Raw genomic sequence first — 27,882 nt, 5'->3', positions numbered from 1 at the left:
GCTCGGCTGTTCTTTATTTTTCCCATTGGCAGAGCATGGGAGGGGGGTGCGTGGGCTGGGATGCGTGGGGAAGGGTGTTCAGGGACCCCGATGAGGGGACATCATCCTTGCAGACTGGGCAGCTCTCGGAGGTTCTGTCAGCAGCCATATGTGAGTGGAGGGCCAGGTGATGGGCGTCCCTGGAAGATGTTCCCTTGGATCCACTTTGCTGTACAACAAAAATTGAAGAAACTTTGTAAATCAGCTCTAATAGATATTTTCCTTTTTCAGTGTGATTGAGAAGAAGTCTGTCTTGATCCTGTCTCTGGGATCATTTGCATCTTTTCATTCTCTCTCTTTCCGTTTTTTTAGCTGTCCTAGGGCATATGGGGTTCCCGGGACACAGTTGCGACTAACTCACTGTGCCAGGGATCAAACCTGCATCCTAGCACTCCAGAGACACTGTTGTGCCACAGCAGGAACTCCTTGTGCCAATCTCTTCATTTGCCCTGCTCCTCTTGCAAAACTGCTCCTTAAAGGCAGGGACCAGGTGTTGCTCACCTATACCCTCAGCACACAGTGGGTACACAGGAAGTACTGTTTTTTTAAAAAAGAAGTTACACCTGGGAGTTCCTGTCTGGCTCAGTGAAAATGAATCTGATGAGCATCCATGAGGACGCAGGTTCGATCCCTGGCCTCGCTCAGTGGGTTAAGGATCCAGCATTGCCGTGAGCTGCAGTGTAGTCGAAGTCGCAGCTCGGATCTGGTATTGCTGTGGCAATGGTGTAGGCCAGTGGCTACAGCTCCGATTTGACTCCTAGCCTGAAAATTTCCACATGCCCTGAGTGCGGTCCTAAAAGAAAGGAAAAAAAAAAAAAAAAAAGTTACTCATGACTCACTGATCCACTGAGGGAGTGAAAAAAATGAATGAAGCTCAGTCTTTCCCTTAAGAATCTTCCCCTGGGATGGAGAAGGCCAGGGTTCAAGTAGATCAATGGGACAGACACAACTTCTATAGGCAGGAGTTTTGAATTGGATGTGAATTCAGAGACTTCCCTGGAGGTCCAGAGACTGGGCGGGTTTTAAGGGAATCAACATCAGATGCTCAAAGTCTGTATGGAGTGAAAAATGGCTGTGATGGGGTTGACCCACCACCACCCACCTCCCCATTCACTTCGCCAAAGAAAAGCGTGAACCTCTCACTCCTTCGGAGTCTCACCATGGGATCTCGTGCGGGAGTGTAAAATTCTGTGGGGCAATAAAGAAATGATTCAACATATTGGTGTTGGCAAACTTTTCGTAACTGGACACTACTGACCCGCAGAGAACCTAGTGTCTTTTTGTTACAGGTAGAGTTCTCCAGAAGCAGAAGCTGAGACAGAGTTTGGGCTGCCAAGGGAAAACAGAAGAAGTAGAATTGGGCAAAAGAAGTCCAACTGAGATGCACGCCAACCCCTGGAGAGTTCTGGGGCAAGCGCTGCCCACCAGGGTGGTCCCCACTGGGCAGGAGATGCGGACCAGGCTGGCCCCCCCTAAAGCTGAGGCTGGCCCTGGAGGAGTTGTTGGTTGAAGGCCACCTGCTGGCCTCACTCCCCACACCTTGGAGGGGATCTTCATGAAGCATGTCTGCATCTACCACGCTTTCCTTGTGCTGCATGCAACTCTGCTAAGGGTGAAATGACGTGTTCAGAAAGGCGGTATATGTTGGGGTGTTTGGAATGCAGGTACTTCGTAGAGTGAGGCAGCAGGAGTGATGAAGATTTCTGTTCTACAACCTCTCCTCTTCCATCCCTGAAATAAGGCCAAAGACTATACGCCTCCTAAAGAAAGATTCCCAAACATGAAACTCCAGGGAGTTCCTGTTGTGGCTCAGCGGAAATGAATCTGACTAGCATCCATGAGGATGCAGGTTCAATCCCTGCCCTTGCTCAGTGGGTCGGGGATCTGATGTTGCTGTGCGCTGTGGGGTAGGTCGCAGACGTGGCTCAGAGTCCATGTTGCTGTGGCTGTGGTGTACACTGGCAGCTGTCGCTCTGATTCAACTCCTAGCCTAGGAACTTCCATATGCTGCAGGTGCTGCTCTAAAAAGCAAAAAGCAAAAAAAAAAAAAAAAAAAAAAAAAAAAAGGATTTCAATTAGAAATTTAAAAAGTCTATTTCAAGAAGGCAATTCATTCTTGTGTGGTGTAATGCCTTCTCGACTTCTTTGATGGACAGCTGGTCTACCAATTATTTGCCCATCTAATAATCTCTCATCTCAGAATTAGAATTCAGAATTAAGATGGCTGGCTGGAGAGGGATGCATATGAACACATTTATTTGAAACTGAAGTTGCTTTTTTTTTTTTTTTCCTGATGGAAACTAAATCTGGGTTGGCCATTTGGCTTGACAAGTTGAACGACTTTGCCAAACAGGTTGTATGGCAGATATTTTTATAAACCGAATGAGCTAAATCTGAAAATCAAAGCTTTTGATAAAGATATATTTAAAGCATGTTATGAGATAAACGCATTTTAGTAAAAGTCCTGTTGGCTGGTGTTGGTCAGGGAATGAGGAGTATGTGTAAGTGCTGATGGGCACAGGATTTCTTAGTTGGAGTGACGAAAACATTCTGGAATGAGATAGTGGTGATGGTTGTGTAACTTTGAGAAGATACACAAACCCACTAAATCGTACATTCAAGTGAGTGAGTTTTTTGATATGGGAATTCTATATTTCAATTTTAAAAGCAAAAACGGTGTATGGGCCATGTTGTATTAAAATAAGTAGTTTAATTTCCCCAACTTTCTCAGTTTAAACAGGGGCCTCTAAGTAAATGAGTAGCAGGAATAATTAGCCGTCATCTGAGAAGTTTGGGTACAGTCTTCTTGGTATATTTCCCAGAATTAGGCAAGTGAATGACTAATGACTGTGTAACAAATACGTTTTCAGGTCTCCCGGTTTCAAATTTTCTTTTAACAAAATTGAAAGAGGACCAAACTGATTTGACAGCTGATAGGTCACTCCTAACTTTTGATAAGAAACTGTTATGTCATTTTTGGCATTATGAAACTTCTCTCATTCATATTTTGTTTTGGGGAGAGCAAGGTTTCTCAGAGTTTTCTCTCTAAAAATGAAAAGTAGGGAGAGAAGGGATTCTGAACACGATCTCATTCCAGCAGTAAATAATTTCTATGCATGGATATATCAGCTAATTACAAAAAGTCACTGCAGTCCTTTAAGAAGCGAATTTTTAATAAAATTTACCCTTACCTTTAATGATTATTTATTAAAATGTATATATATCATCTGATTAGCTGTACTTTGATGGTTATTGAAATTCTAACTTGGTCTAGAAAAAGCTGCTTAAAACTTACAGTCCTCCAGTGATAGCGAAATTAAATTTCAACACATTTACATTTGTTGTGGCAGAAAAGAATACTATGATGCTGTTTTATAGAAAAATTTTCAAACAGAAAAGTGTATGACAATTACTAAAAAGTGCAAAGAGTAAATAGAATGAAAATATGAGTTCGAGGAGAAAATGGAACAAGTTGATCATAAAGATCTGTCATCTATTTTAAAAATTGACGCTGGTGAGTATAGAATTGCTCCAATCCTTAGATTCCACTAGCATCGTTTACAAGAGTGATGTAATAATTTTTAAAATGCTAATATTTACAATACTAAGGAAATTACATCCTCCACAACTATTTAAACTTACAGTAAAAAGGTTTTTTTTTTTTTTTTTTTTTTTTTTTGATGTCATCTTAAAGTGGTATATGGATTTTCAAACTGCTTTTAGGGACCACACAAACCAGAAACTTAAGAGGCCACTGCTCTTGGGGGCTAGAGAGGCTTAAGGGATCTGCTCAGATGGGTGGAGCTTCGTGGAGGAGGTGATGTGAGAGCGGGACCTTGACAGATGGAGAAAGGTGTCTGCCAGAGGAGGAGGGTCCTTGGCAGCTGCCAGCCTGGGGAGGCTGATGTTTTGGGGCACAAGGCCAGCTCCTGGCATTCTCACTAGTATGCCTATTACCATAGCTTTGAGCCTCATGACTGTGGCAACCAAAACCTTGGCCATTTTGTTGAGACCCGAGCAAGGGAAGAAGCTACGTGATGGTTTAATAATTTAACCTCAAGGTCACCCAGCCATTTGCCAGACGCCCTGGCAGCGAAGTATTTCTCTCCACATTCTCTTCCCATTGGCCACACTGTAGTACCTTTGTCATCATCCAGCCGCATCCTGAATTAGCTCGGCTTCACACCCCACTCCCTTCCATGTCCCCAAGTGTGGTTTCAGAGTCCACAAAGAGCCAAGAGGACAGCCCACTCGTCCTCAGCCTTCCAGAACTCAGGCTGGCATTTTCCAACCCTGCCACCGTGGGCTCAGGACCACAAGACCGGATTGGGAAAACGGACAAGAATAAGCCCGTAAAGAGCAGGAACAGTCTTTGGCTTTTGCCATCTTACTGGGAAGGAAAGTCTTTAGTCAAGTTGCCGGGGCGGGGGCGGGGGGGGGGGGGGGTACGGACGCTACCGGGCTCCTGGGTTGGAGGGTTTCCAATTGACGTAAAAAGACACTCGGGCTTTTTCACCCTCTGAACTGAGTTCAGAAGTTTGGAGATGTCTTTGGGGGAAGAGAATTTGTGCTGCAGACCTCAAAATCGTGTTTGTGCTGAACAGGGAGCCGCAAAGCAGGTATGCAATTGTAACGATTTCTCACCCTTCTCGCAAACGCTACAATTAGAGCCTGTGCAGGGCGGCTCTCCGGGGGTGGGGGTGGGGGTGGTGGAGAAGCTTGGGGGCGGGGTCCCCACGGGGCGGGGTCCCCACCCAGAGAGGAACCTCAGAGGCCCTTCCCATCTCCAACCCTCAGCCTGGATCCTGCCGTTCTGCATATTTATTTTCCAGTGTGTATACAGATGTGTGGGTTTTCTGGAAGGGATCTGAGAGCAGGGGAGAGAATGTGGCTGTGCAGAATGTTCTGAGCCGCAGCCATCAAGACCCAGAGGAAGCGAGGTTGCTTTTTCAAGCTTGCCCAGATGGGCTGTGCGTGTGGGTTGTTGGCTCTGGCACCTCCGCTGGGCTCTGTAAACACCGCGTGGCCTCTCCCCCAGGACGCGTGTTGACTGTCATGCCTTACTGCCTAATTGGCTCTCGCGGAGGAGCTGCCTCTGCTTCTCTCTGGTCTCTGTTGTCCTCCGGGGAAGCCCTGGGGTTGGTGATGTTCGGTCAAGGCATTTCAGTTCTGTCCCTTAAAGACCCGGTGGACTTTTTCATTTCCCAGTGAACTTAACTGAACAGCTGAGACGGATTTGATTTCTCTTCAGAAGACTTCACAGGAGTTCCCGTTGTGGCGCAGCGGAAATGAATCCAACTAGGAACCATGAGGTTGCGGGTTCGATTGGTGGCCTTGCTCAGTAGGCTAAGGATTGGGCTTTGGGGTAAGCTGTGGTGTAGGTCGCAGATGCAGTCTGGATCTGTCGTTGCTGTGGCTGTGGTGGAGGCCGGTGGCTACAGCTCCCATTAGTCCCCTAGCCTGGGAACCTCCATATGCTGCAAGTGTGGCCCTAAAAAGACAAAAAAAAAAAAAAACAACAAAAAAAAAAACAAAAAACCTAAGTAAAGAAAGAAGATTTCACAGCCTCAGTCCTCTGCATCTTTTGGAGGTGTTTTTTGTTTTTGTCTTTTCTAGGGCTGCACCTGTGGCACACGGAGGTTCCCAGACTAGGGGTCCAATCGGAGTCATAGCCGCCAGCCTACACCACAGCCGCAGCAACTCGGGATCCCAGCTGCATCTGCGACCTACACCACAGCTCATGGCAATGCAGGATCTTGAACCCACTGAGTGAGGCCAGGGATCGAACCCACAACCTCATGGTTCCTAGTCGGATTCGTTAACCACTGAGCCACAACAGGAGCTCCGGATCAGCTGTGAGGTCAGGTCCTGCAGAGGCCACGGGGAGGCTGAGGAGCCTCCAGCCAAGTCCTCCAGTCCCCTTTCCTCTCCATCACTACTTTTCTTCCTTTCTGGGTTCCATTTTTATTCCCCCTCTGATTGAGGGCCTTTTTTTTCTCTGCTCTCTTCATTCCACCCGCCCAGATAGGGCTGTATGTCGGGGCGACACACGTGCATGCTGAGTTAAGTCAGCATGGACGGAGGCCAGGTGCCAGGCTCCACAACCAACAAATCACACCCTCTCCCCGGCCCCACTACAGCCCTTCTGAGACTCGGGTCTATAAATTGCGCCATGACAAGTCGCCTGGAAACTTCCTTTGCTGCTGGCAGCTCCACACCCATGCATTTCCTTTTTTCCTGTAAAAAAATCCGTTCCCAGCTCCAACTCAAGACAGAAGGTCGGTTATATCGACACCTCCTGCACAGAGACGACGCTGTGTTTTCAGGAAAATATTTTCACCTTTGAAAATGTTCACTGTGGGTCCCTTCCCCTCCCCCACCCTCTGTACCCCATTCCCCGCAGCCCACCTAAAGTCCTACAGCTACACACCCCAGGGGGCTGTGTGCTTTGAGAAAATTTTCCGGTAGTGGTGAGGCGCTCCCCAGAGACACCCATGAATTCTCCTGTCAACACGGGAAGGTCACCTGGGATCAGGAGATGGAATCTGGAAACAGTTCCCTGGCACACGGCGGGCAGCTCTCTGCTTAGCTGATGATCTTGGGCAGCATGTCTTTGCCCTTCCTCATTGATGAAATAGGAGAGTGATAATTTCCCAGGAGGAAATGTACATACAGGCACCTTTTCAGTTTCCAGTGTCCGGATGTGCTCTTGACATTGTCTTGGGGGAATTATGTTCTCTCTCTCTCTCTCTCTCTTTTGTGTGTGTGTGTGTGTGTGTGTGTGTGTGTGTGTGTGTGTGTGTGTTTTCAGGGCTGTACCTGTGGCATATAGAAGTTTCCAGGCTAGGGATCAAATCAGAGCTGTAGCTGCTGGCCTCTGCCACAGCAATTCAGGATCTGAGCCGTGTCTGTGACCTACACCACAGCTCCTGGCAGTGCTGGATCCTTAACCCACTGAGTGGGGCCAGGATTGAACCCACATCCTCATGGATGCTAGTTGGCTTCTTAACCTGCTGAGCCACAATGGAAACGCCAGTGCTCTCTTCTTTAGGCTCAGGCCAAGGGACCCTTTTCTGCCTTTCCATGGATGTCAATCTGTTTCCAGAAGCCTTGAGTTAAAATCAAATATATTAGCTTAGGAAGGAGGTGAAGTGGACCTTTGTTGGTTTTGCTGCTCCCCATTCATGCTTAGAGCACCCCATTTCCTTTCCAGGCAATGACCTCATCCCCATTCTGTGCATTCCAGGGAATTAACTCACTCGTATTGGTAGACTGTCAATCAAGGTGCCCCACTTTCCCCAGCCAGGCGGTGGGCTTGCTATCCATGCTGGGCCCACTGGATTGTCCCTTTTAGGCATCGGTTCTGGAGCAGCGTCACAAGTGAGGCGCTGTGTTGGAGTTGACAGGAGCATGTGGTGTGCTCCCTAACCCAACAGCTGTAGCTCTTGCCCTGAAGACCCCAAGAGAGGCTCCGGTTCCTGTTCATTCCGGCTCAGAGCAGCAGTGGCCCAAGCAAGACTGAAGTTAATGTTTCACTTAGCAGGAAATAGAATTCTTCTTACCTACCGGAATTGGTGAACCTATGGGCAAACCGGGGAGGGTTTAGCATCATGCTGAAAATAACAAGTTAATCCTCAAGGATAACGAATACTGCCCGTTTGGGGCTGGAATCAGGTTGATGTTGCTGAGGTTCTGCTGTTGGTACTGCTGGACAGTAATGCTGCAGGACAGGGATGCCGCTGGACAGTGATGCCGCTGGCTGGTTTCTTTTGGGTGGGAATATATCAGCAGCCACTTTCTTCTTCTTCTTCTCCTTCTTCTTCGTCTTCGACGTAATTATTTCATAACAAACTGGAGGCAACTTGCTGCTCCTGCCGCCAGAGTTTGTTTTCTTTGAGCTTTTCTTGGACCTGTTCTCTACCGTCTCACCCTTGGTCCTTGTTGTCTCAGGACCGCAAATACTAATGGATTGATGGGAAGTGTGAATTCTTTTTTTTTTTTTTATTTTTTACATTTTTATTTTATGTAATAATTTTTATTTTGTCCATTAGAGTTGACTTACAGTGTTCTGTCAATTTTCTACTGTACAACATGGTGAACCAGTCACACACACACACACACACACACACACACACACACGTTCTTCTTCTCACATTGTCCTCCATCATGTTCCATCACAAGTGACGAGATATAGTTCCCCGAGCTCTACAGCAGGATCTCATTGCTTATCCCTTCCAAAGGCAATAGTTTGCATCTATGAACCTCAGATTCCCAGTCCATCCCGCTGGATCCCCACATCACCAAACATACAGGTCTTTCCTTATCTGTATTAAATAAGGAGGGCCACCTCTTCTTTCTGGTCTTCTCCTTCCTTTTCCTCTGTTTCTTTTTTGTATCTTTCTTTCTTTTTTTTTCTTTTTTGGCCACCATTGTGCCAAGTGAACGTTCCTGGGCCAGAGATTGAACCCTTGCCACAGCAGCAACCCTCGCTCCAGCAGTGATGATGTTGGATACTTAACCTACTGAGCCACAGAGGAACTCTTGTATCTTTCTTTTAATTGGCAAAGATGGACCTTTTTTAAATTAAATTTTTTTTTCTTTGCTTTTTAGGGCCCCGCCCTCAGCATATGGAGGTTCCCAGGTTGGGGGTGGAATCAGAGCTACAGCTGCTGGCCTACGCCACAGCCACAGCAATGCCAGATCTGAGCCACATCTGTGACCTACACCACAGCTCATGGCAACGTCGGATCCTTAACCCACTGAGCAAGGCCAGTGATTGAACCTGCAACCTTATGGTTCCTAGTTGGATTCATTTCCGATGTGCCACAATGGGAACTCCTGATGGACGTTTTTTGATTGAAGCCAGTTCAATCTCAATCTCTTAGTGTATCTATTTAATGGAATTAAGGGTCTCTCTCTCTCTTTTTGTCTTTTTAGGGCCGCACCCATGGCATATGGGAGTTCTCAGGCTAAGGGTTGAGTCCGAGCTGCAGCTTCTGGCCTATGCCACAGCCCAGCAATGCCGGATCTGAGCTGCATATGTGACCTAGGCCACAGCTCACGGCAATGCTGGATCCTTAACCCACTGAGTGAGGCCAGGGATCAAACCCGCATCCTCATGGATACTAGTTTTTTCGTTACTCCTGAGCCACAAGGGGACCTCCCAAGGGTCTCTCTTTATGTCTGGCTGAGCCGAGGTTCAGCTTCTATGACTGAAGTCTGAAAACCAAATTTATCATTCTGGAACAGCTTCTCTGGGAATTGAAGCTATTGCCCAAATGATGTCAAGCCAGCTTAACAAAACAAGCTGAAGGACCAGCCAGTGCTCCTTTCTCTGTCTTCTGTCACCTGTGGCAGAGACAGGGTGGTCCTCTTGCAATCAGGCATGAATTTTCCTTTGTTCCACCTAATCTTCAGAGAGACTCTTTTTCTTTCAAGACAACTTGCACTGTCGAAGCTCACAGGCAATTTGACATGAGCTGCCTTTTCCTCCCAGGCTTGCTCAGGGCTTACCTGTTAAAGTGCTGACATTGAAAAGAAACTGTGGGAAGCATTTCAGTGGAGGGAGCCACATTCCAAGTGGATTCCAAAGACCTGGGAGTCTGGATCACACACACACAACCCCAGAGAAAAGGTGGACATTATCTCAGGACCTGGGAATAACAGTTATAGCCGATCCTTCCCTAGGGGAATAGCAGTAGCTTCTCCTCGCTGGAGCTCAGCTCACTGGCTACTGAGAGGTAGAGTCTTTCCAAATTTTCTCTCTCTTTTTTTTTTTAATTTTTTTATTTTTTTGCTTTTTAGAGCTGTACCTGTGGCATAAGGAAGTTCCCAGGCTAGGGTCTAATGGGAGCTACAGCTGCTGGCCTACACTAGATATAAAAACAACACCAGCAATGCCAAATCCAAGCTGTGTCTGCAATCTACACCATAGCTCATGGCAATGCGGCATCCTTAACCCACTGAAGGAGGCCAGGGATTGAACCTGAGTCCTCATGGATACCAGTAGGGTTCGTTACAGCTGAGCCACAATGGGAACTCCTCCAAATTCTCTTTCGTATTAGTCATGACAATGCTAGCTGCTGTAACAAGAATCCCCCCAATCCAGTGATTTAATACAACTTTATTCATATGTCAATTATATGGAAAAAATAAAAACACAAGTTTATTTCTTGATTATGTCAAGTTAACCGAGAGTTGAGTGAGTGGCTCCCGTGGCAGCTTTCCTCTGAGCAGTGACACAGGGATCCTTGCGTGTGGCTTTGTCACTTGAACTAAATGCTTCTAGTCATGTGGATGGAAGAGAGAGGGTAAAAGGAGCACCCAATACTTAACCACATCCATCAGAATTGTTATTCTATTGGCACAAACTAGTCATGTGATCCACTTCACTGCAACGGGACCTGGGAAATACGGAGGTAGCTACTGGGGACACGAATGCAGTCTGCGATGCCTTAGGGTCTCACCTCCTAGTGAAACATCTCTCCTGCACAGGAGTCTTTTAGGACTAGTCTGAAACCTTCTTGATAATAAGGTAAATGAGTGACATGTCCATGAGGAATATGGTATTTAAGCAGGCCAAACTTCATAACCTAAAGGAAGAGGATGGAGCAGTCTTTTGATGGCTTTGACAATGGAGTTTTCCTATTTTTCAGGCCCCTGGAACTTAGGTGAAGCTATGTGAGGATGATGCTCAAGGTACTCAGGCTCCACCCTTTCTCGGATAGCCGTCGCTCTTAGAAGAAATAAACATGGAAGGAATTTTCACTGGTAAGACTTACGGTAAATGAGGCAAGAACTGTTCAGCCTTAGTTCTTTTTGGCCCAGTGCTTGTCTCATTTGCCTTTTAATTTTCTGGTCAGACTTGTGCTTGGGGCTTTCCAGCTCACAAACAATAGGAGTAATTTCCATTGGGTGGTTCTCTCCTCGGGTGGGTCACCCTGGCACTTTATTCTTTGTGCTCTGATTTAGAACAGAAGCAAGCGAAAGAAAGAAGAAGGGTAAAAAAAATAGTCTAAGCTCACAATTATAATGTGAATCAGTAATGAAGATCTAAGTTCAGTGTGTAGGAAAAAACGCTGTTCTCTGTCCATCCATCTTCTGGTTCTAATTTCCAAGAACCAAGCAAAGAGCTTGAGAGAACAAGGAGAAAATAATAAAATCATGGGGAATTTTGGAGACATAATCAAAGGGAGGTTGAACTCAGGATATAACCATTAGGCTTAGGTTGCAAACAGAAACCCTAGGGGCCAGCTCCAGTCCTCTTATATATTTTCATTGGCTTGCTGTTCCACGCAGCATTGGGTAGAAAATCTGAATTAAGTCAACATTTAGGAGTTCCTGTCGTGGCTCAGCAGTTAACAAACCTGACTAGTACCCATGCAGATGCAGGTTTGATCCCTGGCCTCGTTCAGTGGGTTAAGGATCCAGCATTGCCGTGAGCTGTGGTGTAGGTCACAGACATGGCTCGGATCCCAAGTTGCTGTGGCTCTGGCATAGGCCGGAAGTTACAGATCCGATTGGACCCCCAGCCTGAGAACCTCCATATGCCTTCGGTGCAGCCCTAAAAAGACCATAACAACAAAAAAGTCAATACTCAAATACTTAGAGATTTCACATAAAAATCCATATTCGTGGGAGTTCCCATTGTGGTTCAGCAGGAAGGAACTCAACTAGCATCCATGAGGATGCTGGTTTGATACCTGGCCTCACTCAGTGAGGTAAGGATCTGGCATTGCCTTGAGTTGCAGTGTAGGTCACAGACATGGCTTGGATCCTGAGTTGCTGTGGTTGTGGTGTAGGCCTGCAGCTACAGCTCTGATTGGACCTCTAGCCTGGAAACTTCCATCTGCTGCAGATGTGGCCCAAAAAAGAAAAGAAAAAAAAAATCCAGATTCATAGCCTATCTTGAAAAACTGGAATTTGGGGCAACTCTAAGCCCATATCCCAACAGAGCAATTATTGGCCTGAACTAGGCAGTGATTGTCCTCTTCCAAAGGACAATGGCTGCTCCTATCAGCTGACTGTGGTCCCCCCACTCCCTACTGCACCCCAACTGTAAGCCCAGGTGTTACTCTTCTTTCTCGCCAAGCCTCTTCTTCCCAGCGTCTCATTCGTTCACATCAGCTACCTGGGTACTCTAGGTATTTCAATTTGTGGGAGCCATGACCTAAGGGACTTCTATGCCTTCAAAGTTATTGAAAGGCATTTGCGGCAATGAGGTGGTGACAGATACTTGCATACAAAGGGAAAAAAGGAAAAGAAGGACCTTGAAGGCAATGAGAAAAAACTCAGGGAGTCCAGTCGCTTCCCAGAATTAGCGCTTCTTGATAGCCATGTATCAAATAGACTCTCTCTGTTTTCTTTGTGACTGAAAGCCAAAGGCCCAGGAGAGATGATACCGTTAAGTGCCAAGTCCACTCACATTGTAAGTGAGGGATGGGGCCAGGTCTGTGCCAGGCTCGCAAAGGGGGCAGATGATCATCCAGGGGGGAAAGGAGATGATAGTGTAGATAACGTTTTGGTGAATTTTACAGAGAAGAGGAGCAGAGAGAATTAGGGCAATAGTTGGAAAGGATGAGACTTTTTTTGGGGGGGCACACCCATGGCATCTAGAAGTTCCCAGGCTAGGGGTCCAATCGGAGCTGTAGCTGTCAACCTACGCCACAGACACAGCAATGCCAGATCTGAGCCACATCTGCAACCCACACCCCAGCTAACGACGCTGGATCCTTAACCCACTGAGAGAGGCTGGATCGAACTTGCATCCTTATGGATACTAGTCAGGTTCGTTACCCCTAAGCCACAACAGGAACTCCAGGAGACTTGTGTGTGTGTGTGTGTGTGTATGTTTTTGTCATTTCTTGAGCCGCTCCCGCGGCATATGGAGGTTCCCAGGCCAGGGGTCGAATTGGACCTGTAGCTGCCAGCCTACGCCAGAGCCACAGCAATGCGGGATCCGAGCCATGTCTGCAACCTACACCACAGCTCATGGCAACGCTGGATCCTTCATCCACTGAGCGAGGCCAGGGATCGAACCGGCAACGCTGGATCCTTCATCCACTGAGCGAGGCCAGGGATTGAACCTGCAACCTCATGGTTCCTAGTCAGATTCATTAACCACTGAGCCACGACGGGAACTCCCATAGGAGACTTGTTTTTTAAGGTGAAAGATAGCCCAGCATTTGTTCACAGATCGAAATGTTTCAGTAGAATGAGGACACTGATGATGCTATAAAGAGGGGGCCAACTGCATGTATGAGGTCTTCACGTCAGTGAGAGGGAATGGGGTTGAGCCATAAAATAGAGGGGCAGAAGATCCCTATGTTAAAACAAGAAATAAGGCAGAATATAAAGAACAGATACAGTGAGGTTGGTTGATTTAGACGTTTAGATGGGGAATGTTCTTTAATAATTATAGCCCCAGTTTTCTCCTTTCAACTCTTGGTAATAAGCGTACTAAAATTGGTTCCATTTAATTTATTGGGTCTTATTTTCATAGAAGGTTGTATAAGCTGTTCACTGCATAAGGACGCCTGGCCAAGGGGATGAAATGAGGCAAAAATCTAGTCTATGCTCTGTGCTCACAAGCAGTGTGCCCTGGTGTGGGGCTAAATGGCCCTGGAGTAAGGGGCATCCTTTTTCTTTCTTTCTTTCTTTCTTTTTTTTTTAAATTTTCACAAAAAAACCTTATGGGCTAGAAAGGACGGTCCTTATTTTGTTCTCTGGTTGTGTGATGTGCATTAATCTTGTCTCAGAAGCAGGAGTGTGAGATCCATGAAAGAAGACTCTTGTTTCATGTTTGTTATCACCAACAGCCAGGGTGTGGTTTCCAGGCCAGAAAGTGGTTTCCTTTGGTATAGTCCATGGAAAACTCCTATGATGTAGAAATAGATGTTCTGTGCAAAGAAATCCATGCAAAATTAAAGAAAGAAAGAAAGAAAGAAAGAAAGAGAAAGAAAGAAAGAAAGAAAGAAAGAAAGAAAGAAAGAGAAAGAAAGAAAGGAAAAAAAGAAAGAAAGAAAGAAAGAGAAAGAAAGAAAGAAAGAAAGGAAGGAAGGAAGGAAGGAAGAAAGAAAAAGAAAGAAAGAAAGAAAGAAAGAAAGAAAGAAAGAAAGAAAGAAAGAAAGAAAGAAAGAAAGAAAGAAAGAAAAAATTGGAGAGTTCCCCTTGTGGCACAGTGGAAATGAATCTGACTAGTATCCATGAGGTGGCAGGTTTGATCCTTGGCCTTGCTCAGTAGGTCAGGGATCTGGTGTTGCTGGGAGCTGTGGTGTAGGTCACAGCTGTGGCTCAGATCCTACTTTGCTGTGGCTGTGGTGTAGGCCGGCAGCTGTAGCTCTGATTTGACCCCTAGCCTGGGAACTTCCATATGCTGCAGGTGTAGCCCTAAAAGGCAAAAAAAAAAAAAAAAAAAAAAAAAAAAAAAAAAAAAAAAAAGGAGGTGATACTAGGATTGTTGTAAAGATAAATGAAGTAAATATGCATAAAGTACTTAGCGACTGGCACATGGTAATTGCTCAGAAAATGGTAGTGATGTCATGGTCACCACCATCATCAATCTCAGCTTAATGCGTTGATAACGTCCTTGGTGCAAAATTCTAACGGTGGCCGGATGGCAGTGACAAATCCTGGAGGTTTCTGGTTTGACTGAGTGTGTGAGATTGCTGCACCCTCTTTCCAGTTTCACCTTTTTTAAAACTTTTAAAATTTTTATTTATTTATTTATTTATTTTTTTGCTTTTTAGGACTACTCTTGTGGCATATGGTGGTTCCCAGGCTAGGGGTCTAATTGGGGCTACAGCTGCCAGCCTACACACAGCCACAGCAATGCCAGATCCAAGCCAAGTATGCAACCTACACTACAGCTCACGAATGCCGGATCCTTAACCCACTGACTGAGCGAGGCCAGGGATTGAACCCACAACCTCATGGTTCCTAGTCGGATTCGTTTCCGCTGGGCCACAACAGACACTCCCTAGTTTCACCTTTTCTACATGTCCTCCCACCACCAAATGTCAGGGAGCTTTAATCTCAGTGCTTTCTCTCTCATCATCCCACCCACCTTTTCCATATGGAGGCCTTTCCCAGTAGATGGTGCGAGGTTGTGAACAACCCACGCCAGAGATGGCTTTGGATGGATCTCATTGAGTGCCTCAGGCATCCCTGAGTATGACTGGAGTCCCCCTGTGTTCTAGGTATAAGCTTTCTTCTGTGCACGCTTGTCTAAGTCACAGTCAAAGCATTGCAGACACAAGAAGATTAAGGACCCAGGTTTTTTTGTTTTTGAGGGTTTTTTTTTTTTTTTTTTTTTTTTTTTGCTTTTCAGGGCCACACTTGTGGCATATGGAAGTTCCTGGGCTAGGGGTTGACTCTCAATCAAAGCCACAACTGCCGGTCTGGACCACAGCCACAGCAGTGAGGGATCCAAGCTGCACCTGCAACCTCCACCACAGCTCATGGCAACACCAGATCCTTAACCCACCGAGTGAGGCCAGGGACCGAACCCGCATCCTCATGGATACTAGTTGGGTTCGTTAACCACCGAGCCACAATGGGAACTCACCAAGGACCCAAGTTTGAGAGCTTATGGTGCATCCTGCTTCTTGCAGGCAAGAGGGCAGCCAGAGCTTCTAGACACAGGCAGCTTTGTCTTGTTTGGGGACCCACGGACAGCTTCATTCTGGTCATTTTTATAATTCCTTTCAGCCTTGGGTCTCCACGCAGAGCTGTCGGCCTCAATGCGAGTGCCCCAGGGAGGCAAAGGCCAAGGCTTGCCTTTGGAGAAAACCACATTCTCTCTGCAGGCCTTTGAACTTCCCTGGAGCATTGCTCTGGCCTGTAGATCTTATCTGCAATGTTTTCATCAGGAGGCCCATTCCCTCACCCACAGCAGTGGTGTGACACAGGCCACTCTCTCATCTGGTTCCCAGCAGCTGGAAATGTGGATATTTGCCTCCGGCCAGCACACACACACAGATCCGCTCTGCCCCCCACGTGGTCTTAGAGAACTGGCACTCGGGCCCCTTTTCTGGATGCTTTGTTAACACACGCTTCAGATGAGGGGCTAGGGCTTGATCTTAATCAAATATCTCATTAATATCTGCCCTTGGTCCAGCTCCAATTCCTGAGTGCTCTCTAGGAGAGGCGTTTGCGTTACATGCACATACACTCACCCACGTGGCCGTACCACCCACAGTCACAGGCCCCGAGCTTATGATGAGCCTCCTTTTTCAGCAGAGATGGTTTAAATAAATGGATAAAATAAATATTTCCTTTCCCATGCATGCTCGAGGTCACTCAACAAGAAGGAAATGGGGTACAATTCTTGAGCTGACAATTAAGTCCCTGGTTTGCCCCCCCACCTGTCTTTGTTGTTGTGGTGGTGGTTTTATTTTATTTTATTTTATTTTATTTTATTTTATTTATCTTATCTTACTTTATCTTATCTTATCTTATACCTTATTTTATTTTGCTTTTTAGGGCCACAGGTGCGGCATATGGAAGTTCCCAGCCTAGGAGTCAAATCAGAGTTGCAGCTTCCAGCCACAGCCACAGCCACAGCAATGCTGGATCCAAGCCGTGTCTGCAATCTACACCACAACTTGAAGCCACACCAGATCCTCAACCTGCTGAGCAAGGCCAGGGATCGACCCTGCATCCTCATGGATACTAGTTGGGCTTGTTTCCACTGAGCCACAGCGGGAAGTCCCTGTTGTTTTTAACTTGAGAGAGTAGATACAGTGGATGAGTGTTTGCTCAGAAAGTATCTAAATATCTGGGACCAAATTCCCATGCAGGGTTCTTCCTGCCCACTAAGTTGTACTTGAGAGGATCTCACGGAGATGTGGTTTGAGGTGAATGCAAACTTCAGAACCTGAAGCTAGGCTTGCTGTGGTGCATTCTCAGGAATTCTTGCATCCAAATCACTGAGGTCAGAAGGCAGATTCCTAGGTCTCACGCCAGATCTCACCAAACAGAAGTCACAGAACTTGGGCAATTTCATTTTTACAGTGTTTCCCAGGAGATTTTAAACTAAGTGTACATTGGAGAACCATCTATTCAAAGGTTCTTAACTAGAGAAGCATGTCAGGGATCACATTCAAAGCCCTTAAAAAATGTGGAGACCAAAACCAAACCAAAACAAAACAACAACTCTGCTCTCTACTCTGTTGATACTGATTCTGTACATTGAGGGGTGGATTCCAGACAATGATATTCGGAAAAAGTGCCACAGTGATACTAATTAAGAAGCTCTTGGAGTTCCTGTCATGGCTCCTCAGGTAGCAAACTCTACTGGCATCCCTGAGGATGGGTGTTTGATCCCTGGCCTTGCTCAGTGGGTTAAGGAACCGGCATTGCCCAGAGCTGTGGGGTAGGTTGCAAGCATGGCTCGGATCTGGTGTTGCTCTGGCTGTTGTAGGCCAGCAGCTGCAGCTCTGATTTGACCCCTAGCCTGGGAAACTCACCTGTGCTGCAGGTGAGGCCCTAAAAAGATGAAAGACAAAAAAAAAAGAGGAGTTCCTGTGGTGGTGCAGTGGTTAACGTATCCGACTAGGAACCATGAGGTTATGGGTTCGGTTCCTGGCCTTGCTCAGTGGGTTAAGGGTCCGGCGTTGCCGTGAGCTGTGGTGTAGGTTGCAGACGTGGCTCAGACCCCACATTGCTGTGGCTCTGGTGTAGGCTGGTGGCTACAGCTCTGATTAGACTGCTAGCCTGGGAAACTCCATATGTCACAGGAGCGGCCCAAGAAATGGCAAAAAGACAAAAAAAAAAAAAAAAAAAAAAAAAAAGAGAGAGAGAGAAGAAGCTCTCACATGGATCCTAGTGCTTCGTTAATTTTGGTTGGTGTGCATAGGGGCAAGGGGTGTGGGGGTTGGAAGGGGCTCTTTTTATTTTACTTATTTATTTTTTTCTTTGTAGGGCCATACTGGTAGCATATGGAAGTTCCCAGGCTAGGGGTCCAATTGGCGCTGCAGCTGCCAGCCTACACCACAGCCACAGCAATGTGGGATCTAAGCCATGTCTGTGACCAACACCACAGCTCACAGCAACGACAGATGCTTAACCCACTGAGTGAGGCCAGGGATTGAACCTGCATCTTCATGGATACTAAGAGTGTTCTTAACCCACTGAGCTGCAATGGGAACTTCTGGAAGGGGTTCTTTTTAAAAGGTAGTTTCCTAGGTCTCACCTCCAGAAGTCTCACAATCCAGCACATCCAGGGTGGGGCCTAGGAGCTGGTCCTTTGACAGCTGCTCCTCAAATTCACATGTGGCTGGTTCCTGAAGATGGGGACTCTCTGAGGACATCTGTGGACTCTCCCCTCCCCTTCCCTAGGCTTCTGCCATCATGAGGCCACCTGAACACCTGGCAACTTTGCTGACCTTTTGCCCTTCCCACTCTTGGCAGCCTTGGCACAGTCAGCTCTGGGGACAGGCCTTGCCTGTCAAGGTGAGAACATGCCCCCTAGACGGTCCTCCAGGAGATCTTCTAGGGCCTTTCCTTTCATTTGAGGTCCATTTCTTTGGGTCAGTGAAGTGCCAAAGAAATGTCTAGATTCTAAATTTTAAAAAAGCACCTTGAAGCACAAACAAGATTTTCTGCAATTTAAAGCCCGAAAATTTTGTCGTTATTGTTGTCTTTTTAGGGGCCCACCCTTGACATATGGAGATTCCCTGGCTAGGGGTTGAATTGGAACTGCAGCTGCTGACCTACCCCACAGCCACAGCAGTGCCAGATCCGAGCCATGTCTGTGTCCTACACCACAGCTCCTGGCAACGCAGGATCCTTAACCCACTGATCAAGGCCAGAGATCGAACCTGCAACCTCATGGTTCCTGGTCAGATTCGTTTCCACTGCACCACGATGGGAACTCCTCTATTTTTCATCTCTTTATCTTTACCTCTGGCTAAGGGATTACTTTGTCTTTATCATCCAGCCCTCTATTGACATTTTAATCTGGTTTTCATATTTTCTAATTTTCAAAATGTCTTTTTTTAATTTTAGAGTATCTTGGTATGGCTTTATGGATGCAATATATTCTGTTTGTTCTTTGAAGTTTGTATGTTTATTTATTTATTTTTAATCATTCAGATAACTGTTGCCATAAGAATATATTTTTACTTCTTTATTTATTTCTTCTTTCTTTTTTGGCTGCCCTGCAGTATATGGAGTTCCCAGGCCAGAGATCAGATCAGAACCACAGTTGCTACCTACACTGCAGCTGTGGAAATGCTGGATCCTTTAACCCACTCTGCCAGGCTGGGGATTGAACCTGCTTCCTGGCACTGCAGAGATGCTGCCCATCCCATTGTGGGAACTCCTGAAGTTTTTATTTTTGCCTTCTAAATTGCTTTTGTTTCTTCCCAGGTCCTGAGAAGGACCCAGTCTCCTGAGATCAATTGCTTGTATTCTGGTTTTTGAAGGAGAGGAAGCTGGTGGTTTCACTGTTCAGACTGCAGACTTTTATTTAAAACTCTTGTTTTTTGAAGTTCCTGTCATGGCTCAGCAGAAATGAATCTGACTAGTATCCACGAGGATGCATGTTTGATCCCTGTCCTCACTCATTGGGTTAAGGATCTGGTGTTGCCACGAGCTGTGGTATAAGTCGCAGACGCAGCTCGGATCTGGCGCTGCTGTGGCTGTGGTATAGGTCAGGGGCTACAGCTCCGATTCGACCTCTAGCCTGGGAACATCCATATGCTGCGGGTGCGGTCCTAGAAAGACTAAAAATAAATAAATAAATAAATAAATAAATAAATAAATAAATAAATAAATAAAAATAAAACTCTTGTTTTCAGTTCCTCTCTGGACCCCTGACTCTCCCCTGTGCTTGTGTCTTTGGCTTATGTTACTCTAGACCCAAGCTGCCCAACACCATGATGCCTGGCCCCTTGTGGCCATTGTGGCTACTTGAGCTATGACTAGTTTGAGCTAGGAGCTAGGATGTGCTGTGAGTGTAAAATATATGCCCGTGTTTGAAGATATTGTGAAAAAAAAAAAGTAAAGTATCTGATCACCATTAACATATTCATTACAGGAGTTCCCGTCACGGCGGAGCAGGTTGAGAACCTGACTAGTATCCACGAGGACGAGAGTTGGACTGGCCTTGCTCAGTGGGTTAAGGATCCGGCGTTGCCATGAGCTGAGGTGTAGGTCGAAGACTCGGCTTGGAACTGGCATTGGTGTGGCTGTGGTGTAAGCAGCAGCTGCAGCTCTGATTCCACCCCTAGCCCGGGAACTTCCATATGCTGAGGGTGTGGCCCTAAAAAAAACAAAAAACAAAAAACATGATTACATGTTGAAATGATGGTACTTGGATCTCTTGGGTTATGTAAAATATAGTATGAAAATTAACCTTCCCTCCCTTCTTGTGGCTACTGGAAAATTTGAAATCACATCCATGGTTTGCATTGTCTTCCTATTTGACGGTGCTGCTCTTCCGTGGCTGTAGGGACGGGGCTCCATGGCTGCACTGCCTCTATTGTGGCTCCTTGTCTCTGTGGAAACTACTGCGTCTAGTTCCTGGTCCTTTCTGGGCTCAGCAAGACACACTGCTTGCTTCTCCCAGGTGTCCTGTGCAGGCTCTTGGTTTCAACCTTCTCTGCTTGGTTTAAGTCAGTTATCATCCCTCCCCATCCGTCTCCTTCAAAAAGTTGATTGACGTTTCTCCTCTTCCATTCTCTTAGGATTTATGGGTTTAATATTTTCCTTTACTGTCATTTTAGTGGGTTTTGAAAGGGAATAGGGATACTTGCACACATTCAATCTGTCTTTTGTAAATTCTAATGGCCCTTTAAATCAAAATAAATAGTCGGCTTTGAGGCTCATGGCATTTCCCATTTATGCCTAAGGTTTCTGTGCTGGTTGGCTCCAGCTGCCATAACAAAATCCCAGGGACAGGGTGGCTTAAATAAGAGGAATTTATTCTTCACACATCTGGAGGCTGGGAAATCCATGATCAGGAGCTGGCTGATGTGTTTCGCTGGTGAGGACTGGCTTCTTGGCTTATAAATGGCTGCCCTCTCACTCTGTCCTCACCTGAAAGACAAAGCAAGGAAGCGAGCTCTCTGCTGTCTTCTTATTAGGCTACTGCTCCCATCATGAGGCCCCTCCCCTGACCTCATGTGAACCTAATTCTCTCCCAAAGGCCCCGTCTCCGCATGCCACCACACTGGGTATCAGGACCTCAACATATGAGTTTTTTTTTTTTTTTTTGGCCATGCCTGTGGCATATGGAAATTCCTGGGCCAGAGATCGAACCCATGCCATAGCAGTAACAATGCTGGACACAGCAGTGACAATGCTGGATCCTTAACCCACTGAGCCACCAAGGAACTCCCCCACATATGAGTTATTTTATACAAATGTCATCTGCTTCTCCCAGCCCCTGTCCACATGCTTGCCACCAGGATAGTCACCTCAAAGTTTCCTTCATCTTTTTCAGAGCAAAATCTTGGTCTGTCACTTTTAATGTAATATATCCAGAAATTAGTAAGAAAATTAACATTTCTATTTAGAAAATTAGAGGTCCAAGGATAGCCCTCACGATCTTGAGAAAGAAAAACAAAGTTGGTGGACTAATAGTACTTGACTTCAGGATTAGTGTGATTAATCAGATTAGTGTGATATTGATGAAAGTCTAGATAGGTAGACCAATGAGCATAGTGTCCAAAGATAAACTCACAAATATATGAAAACAATTATTGATGAGTGCTGATGCAATTTAAATAGGGAAAGGAAAATCTCTTCAATAAATGGTGCTAGAACAATTTATATATATGTTATGTATATACATATATATATACACACACATACACACACAGATACATCCTATTATGTATGTGTCTTTATAAACCACACATAAATATATACGTACATATTATATATATGAAAAACTTCAATCCCTATTTCACATCATATAAAAACTCAGTTTGAGGTAAATGCAATTTTTATTTATTTATTTTATTAAAAAAATTTTTTTTGGTCTTTTACACCCACAGCATATGGAGAGTCCCAGGTTAGGGGTCCAGTTGGAGCTATAGCTGCCAGTCTACGCCGCAGCCACAGCAACACCAGATCCGAGCCACATCTGTGACCTATTCCACAGCTCCTGGTGATGCCGGATCCTTAACACACTCAGCGAGGTCAGGGATCGAATCTGCATCTTCATGAATGCTAGTCAGATTTGTTTCCACTGAGGTACGACGGGAACTCCTAGACGTAATATTTAAATATACTATCTGAAACAATAAAGATATAGAAGAAAACCAAAAGGACTATCTTCAAGACTAGGGTAGGAACAAAGTTATTGGCACATATCATAAAAAAGTTAGACTTTATAAAAATTTAAAATTCCTACTTATAGAAAAGCAAATCAAGAAAAATAAATGGACAAGTCCGACTGGGAGAAAAATAGTCACAACACATACATCTGATAAAGGATGTGTATCAAGAATAAGTAAAGAACTCCTGTAGCTCAATAATAAGAAGACAACCCCCAAATTTTGAAAGTGGACATAAGACATAAACAGACATGTTAACCAAAGAAAATATGCAAATGGCCAAGGATCACAAGAAAATGTGTTCAATATGATTAACTAATAAGGAAATGCAGAATAAAACCATAACAAGAAACTATTACACACACACTAGAATGACTAAAATGAAAAGGATCAACACCACCAACTGTTAGAGAGAAGGTGGAGCAACTGGAACTCATCACACATTGCTGAGGGGAGTGGACAATGTTTCAACTAATTTGTCAATTTCTTAAGAAGTTAAACACATCTCTACTCTAAGACTCAGCAATTCCACTCTTAGGCATTTGTTCAAGAAAAATGGGAAGCATGCATCCGCAAAAAAGCCTGTACAAGAAAACTGCAGTTTCACCGGTGATCGCTCCAACTAGAAACCACTTAGGCAGCCATTAATAGGGAAATGGGTAAATAAGTGGTGATACAACCACATAATGAAATGCTTCCAACTGCGGCTGTAAGCATGACAACATGCATGAATCTCAAAAACAGGTATGCTGAGAGTAGGAAGTCTTACACGAAAAGGAATATAGCACATAATTTCATTTATATGGAAATCTAGAATAGGCAAATTTAACCATCAATAATAGAAATAAGATCATTGATTGCTTCATGGGTTGCAAAGATGGACTGGGAAGAGCACGAGGAAACATTTTGGGGTGATGGTAGTGTTCTGTGTGTTGACAAGGATTTTTCAAAACTGATTGAAAAGACCCTCTAAGAGCTGAATAGTTACTGTGTGTAAATTACACTTTGAAAAATGAAAATAATTTAAACAAATGCTGCTTAAAATGTGTTTACTGGGATCCATTTTACCGGAGGAACCTTAAGAAGTTATTCAGCTCATTCAGCTCACTTCACCTATTTCTCTAATTTATACAATTTTCTAATTGATGTAAGTTGAAATGCTTCTCAGTTTGTATGTTTTATGGAAGATATTTCTCCAAGGCTATTTCTTTCTAGGTAAGATGTTTGAGCCAACTGATTTGATGACCTGGAACTGAAAACAGGAAGAGGAATTCCTTCCAATGTCCCAGAAGACACTAGAAGTGTTGAGAGTGCTGACTTCCATACCTCTGCTTATGCTCTCCTTTGTGGCTAAATTATTATTCCACTGCATCTGCTGAGAGCAGACCTTGCCAGTTCTTTATTTATTTACTTACTTATTGGCTGCACCCGTGGTACATGGAAGTTCCTGGACCAGGGATTGAACCCACGCCTCAGTTGCCGAAATGCTGAATCCTTAACCTGCTGCAGTGCAAGGGAACTTCCTGCCGGTCCTTTAAGGAAGCATTTTTGTTTATGTGTCTGTACCACTCAGGAGGCTTTCAGCTGTATGTAGTAGAAAATCCAACTTGAATTTACTTATTCTTTAAGAAAATATTATCTCCTCTTATTGGAAACTGGAGTGGGTTATATTAGCCGCTTGATGATTTCCTCAAGGTCACAGGTTCTTTCAATCTTTATGCTATTCTCAGCACCTCAGCTTTGTCCTCAAGTACTAAGTTTGTTGTTTGTTTGTTTGTTGCTTTTTAGGGCCCCACCCATGGCACATGGCAATTTACAGGCTAGGGGTCGAATCAGAGCTACAGCCACCAGCCTATGCCACAGCAACACTGGATCCAAGCCACAGCTACACCACAGCTCACTGCAATGCAGAATCCTTAACCCACTGAGCAAAGCCAGGGATTGAACCCGAATCCTCATGGATACTAGTCAGATTTGTTTCCACTGAGCCATGATGGGAACTCCCCTCAGTAAGTTTTTGTGTTCGTCATTGTACCTCATGGTTGCAAGAGGGCTGCTGCTGATCCAAGTATCACATTAGGTAAAAAACAATCTCCTAGGGGATGAAGATCCATTTCTTCTTGTTTGTGTGTGGTTTTTTTTTCTTGTTTGTTTGTTTCATTTTTAAAGCAAGGGACTCTTTTCTCAGAAGCCACTCAACAGACTTGGTCATCTTATTAGCCAAATATGCAAAGGCCAATGGGACTGCCATTGTTGAGTTAGACCCATCAGGTCCCTTCCTTAAAGCTGGTACTTGGGCCATTCTCCTTCTCCTTGAAGTCATGGCCAAATATTGGGAGGATTTATACCTGGCCACAATTAGTGCTAGGAGGCTAGAAATGGAAGTCTGGATAGATGATGGGTGGGCAATTAACAGTGTCTGCTACAGTATTATTTGTGCTTGTTCTGCTTTCCTCATAAAATTAATCTGGAGAAGAGCGATTACTTTCACCCTTCCCTATAAACATGGTACATAGTATAAAGGCAGGCTCACAATAGGCCCTTCATAGTATTGTTTGATTGATTGATACCCTGATCTCATTCCAGAAAGGAGTTAATTCTGATCAGAAGGCACTCAACAAATGTTTCATAATCTCAGAATGTTGTAATGGGACAAGTTTAAGAACACAATTGGAATGATGTATAATGTATTTTAAGAAAATGAGTAATTTTATTTTATAATCAACCTGAATAGCCTGGTTTTTTCTTGGGGGTGGGGTGGTTCTATATTCTAGGTTATCCTGCTATTTTGGCCCTCAGTGTGACCATTCAGGAATAGGAAGGAGTCAGAAGAAGTCTGACTTTTTAAGGGCCCTCAGTTTTGGTTAATGCTCTTACTTACAAGGAGACTTGGGGAGTGGGCTTGATGCCTCCTTCAAGAAAGGCCAAGGGCCCCCAGTAGTGCTATAACCTGTCATTGAGGTTGAGTGAACCCAAAGGATCCCACTATGATGGTTTCACCATAGGTCCAGACTTTTTTATGCCTGGGGACTGGTTCTTCTCTGGAGTCAGGTCTCAGAGATGCCCAGAATATCTGGGGCCCAGTTTACAAAGTGCTTTATGATGGCAGATGGAGGAACAGTGAGCAGGGGATTCCGGAGTGGTTCCATGTCAGCACCCCTGCAAGGCAGAGGGGGTTGTTAGTTGACCTAAGAGATTCCGTTCTAATGTGCTGAAGATAGATTTTAGGCCTGGCCTCTGCTAAGGCTAAGAAAGATTCATTGCAATTTCTGTTTACTTGTCTGGCTTTCGTGGGACAGCCAGTGTTTTCCCTCGTCTTAGGTTATCTTTGGCTGCAAAGCAAGAAAAATAGTCAATGATGTCTTGGAAGTTTAAGTCTATACTATATGGCTCCTTTAAAAAATATTTGGTTATCCAGCAAGATATTTCTTGTGTTTCTACATCTAAAATTTCTCTGTGGTTTGGCAGCACCAAAGCTTTTCATGGCTGCCAGTCATATCTTAATTGGATCACCTTGTGGAAACTTCAGAGAGGTTTCCTAGAATTTGTTTCCAATTTCTGATGCCGGCCCAGCTTTTATTATCTAAGGTGAGACAGATATGATGATCTCTTCGCTTCCTTTCTCTTTAAAAGGACTTGGTGCCTTTTCCAAAGTGCCCCGCAGGGAGTGCTCACCGTGGGGAGCATTCACCTTTCTTAGCGAAAAATATTCCTGCAACTTTTTGGAAAATCTGATTGTGAAAATAGGAAGCAGAAATTTCAGAGACGAGGGAGAAAAACTTTGTTTTCATCCTTGAGCTCTCTGTCTATTTATTTATTCTTGATTTTTGATTTTTTGTTTTTGTTTTTGTTTTTAGTGCTGCACCTGTGGCATATGGAAGTTCCCAGGCTAGGCGTTGAATCGGAGCTGCAGATGCCAGCCTATACCACAGCCACAGCAATGCGGGATCTGAGCCACATCTGCAACCTACATCACAGCTCACAGCAATGCCAGATCCCTGACCCACTGAATGAGGCCCAGGTATCAAACCTGCATCCTCATGGATACTAGTTGGATTTGTTTCTGCTGCGCCACAATGGGAACTCCTATTTTTTAGAATCATACTTATCTGAGTCTACCTTGCATTATGAGTTACAAAACATGCTTGCCTTTTCTTTGGTAAAAAATTATAATCTCTTTGAGGGTAGAGAAAATACCTAGCTCCTCTCTCACCCTTTCAATGTCAGCTGGAGTCTAATATGTAATAGGTGCCTATGACATATTTATGGAATGAAAATGCTTGAACGGAGTTCCCCTTGTGGCTCAGTGGTTAACGAATCCGACTAGGAACCATGAGGTTGCGGGTTCGATCCCTGACCTTGCTCGGTGGGTTAAGGATCCGGCATTGCCGTGAGCTATGGTGTAGGTCACAGACATGGCTTGGATCCCGTGTTGCTGTGGCTCTGGCGTAGGCCGGCGGCTACAGCTCTGATTCGACCCCTAGCCTGGGAACCTCCATATGTCACGGGAGTGGCCCAAGAAATAGCAAAAAGACAAAAAAAAAAAAAAAAAAAAAAGAAGAAAGAAAAGGCTTGAACTATATCCATGGAAAACACATGAGTGGGTATTAAACTTTTTTCCAAAAATCATTGATGACATGAGAAAAAATGATTTTAATGAAAAAAAGCGAGGCACAAACCTTACATATAATAGGATTCAACTTTTGTTATAAATGGGCACAGATACAGGGACACAGAAGGAAATATGACAAAATAGTCAGCAGAATAATTTGAGGGTGGAGAGATTAAGAGGTAATTTCAGTTTTTTGATGATTTTAGTCCCACTCAAATGATCAACAATGGCCATTTTATAATTAGGAAAAAACTAAACTTTATTTTATTTAATTAATGAATTTATATATTTTGCTTTTTAGGGCCGCACCTGCCACACATAGAAGTTCCCGGGCTAGGGGGTCCAATGAAGGCTGCAGCTGCCAGCCTACGCCACGGCTACAGCCTCACCAGATCTGAGCTGCATCTGTGACCTATGCCATAGCTTGGGGCAATGCCGGATCCTTAACCCATTGAGGGAGGCCAGGGATCATACCCACATCCTCGTTGCTACAAGTAGGGTTTGTAATATGGTGGGCCACAATGGGAACTCCCCAAAAAAACTAAACTTTAAAATTCGTGTTTGATTATTATTATTTTTTGTCTTTTTTTTTTTTTTTTTGTCTTTATAGGGCTGCACCCGTGGCATATGGGTCTAATCGGAACTGTTGTCACTGGTCTATACCACAGCCACAGCAATGCCGGATCCGAGTCACGTCTGTGACCTACACCACAGCTCACGGCAATGCCAGATCCCTAACCCACTGAATGAGGCCAGGGATCGAACACGTAACCACATGGTTCCTAGTCAGATTCGTTTGCACTGTGCCACGATGGGAATTCCTACGTTTGCTTTTTTAAGGGCCACAACTGCGGCATACAGAAGTTCCCAGGCTAGGGCTTGAATGGGAGCTGCAGCTGCCGACCTACACCACAGCCACAGAAATGCAGGATCTGAGCCGCGTCT

At 45.0% G+C, this 27,882-nt stretch overlaps 1 long non-coding RNA gene across 1 annotated transcript; it reads left to right on the top strand.

The window, feature by feature from the left end:
* The first annotated feature begins 4,567 nt into the window (after window positions 1-4,567).
* On the top strand, window positions 4,568-20,346 carry LOC146399424 (uncharacterized). Its single transcript, XR_014818225.1, has 3 exons — window positions 4,568-4,658; window positions 10,695-10,809; window positions 20,081-20,346. It is a non-coding gene; the product is annotated as an uncharacterized LOC146399424 (long non-coding RNA).
* Window positions 20,347-27,882: the final 7,536 nt, after the last annotated feature.

Source organism: Sus scrofa, chromosome 10 (assembly GCF_054392235.1).
Source record: "Sus scrofa isolate SSC_HxYL_T2T_F1_AM1 chromosome 10, Sscrofa_HxYL_maternal_Yorkshire_Landrace_v2.0, whole genome shotgun sequence".
Taxonomy (NCBI): domain Eukaryota; kingdom Metazoa; phylum Chordata; class Mammalia; order Artiodactyla; family Suidae; genus Sus; species Sus scrofa.
Note: the sequence above shows the minus strand (reverse complement) of the source record. Positions and strands in the feature narration are given on the sequence as shown.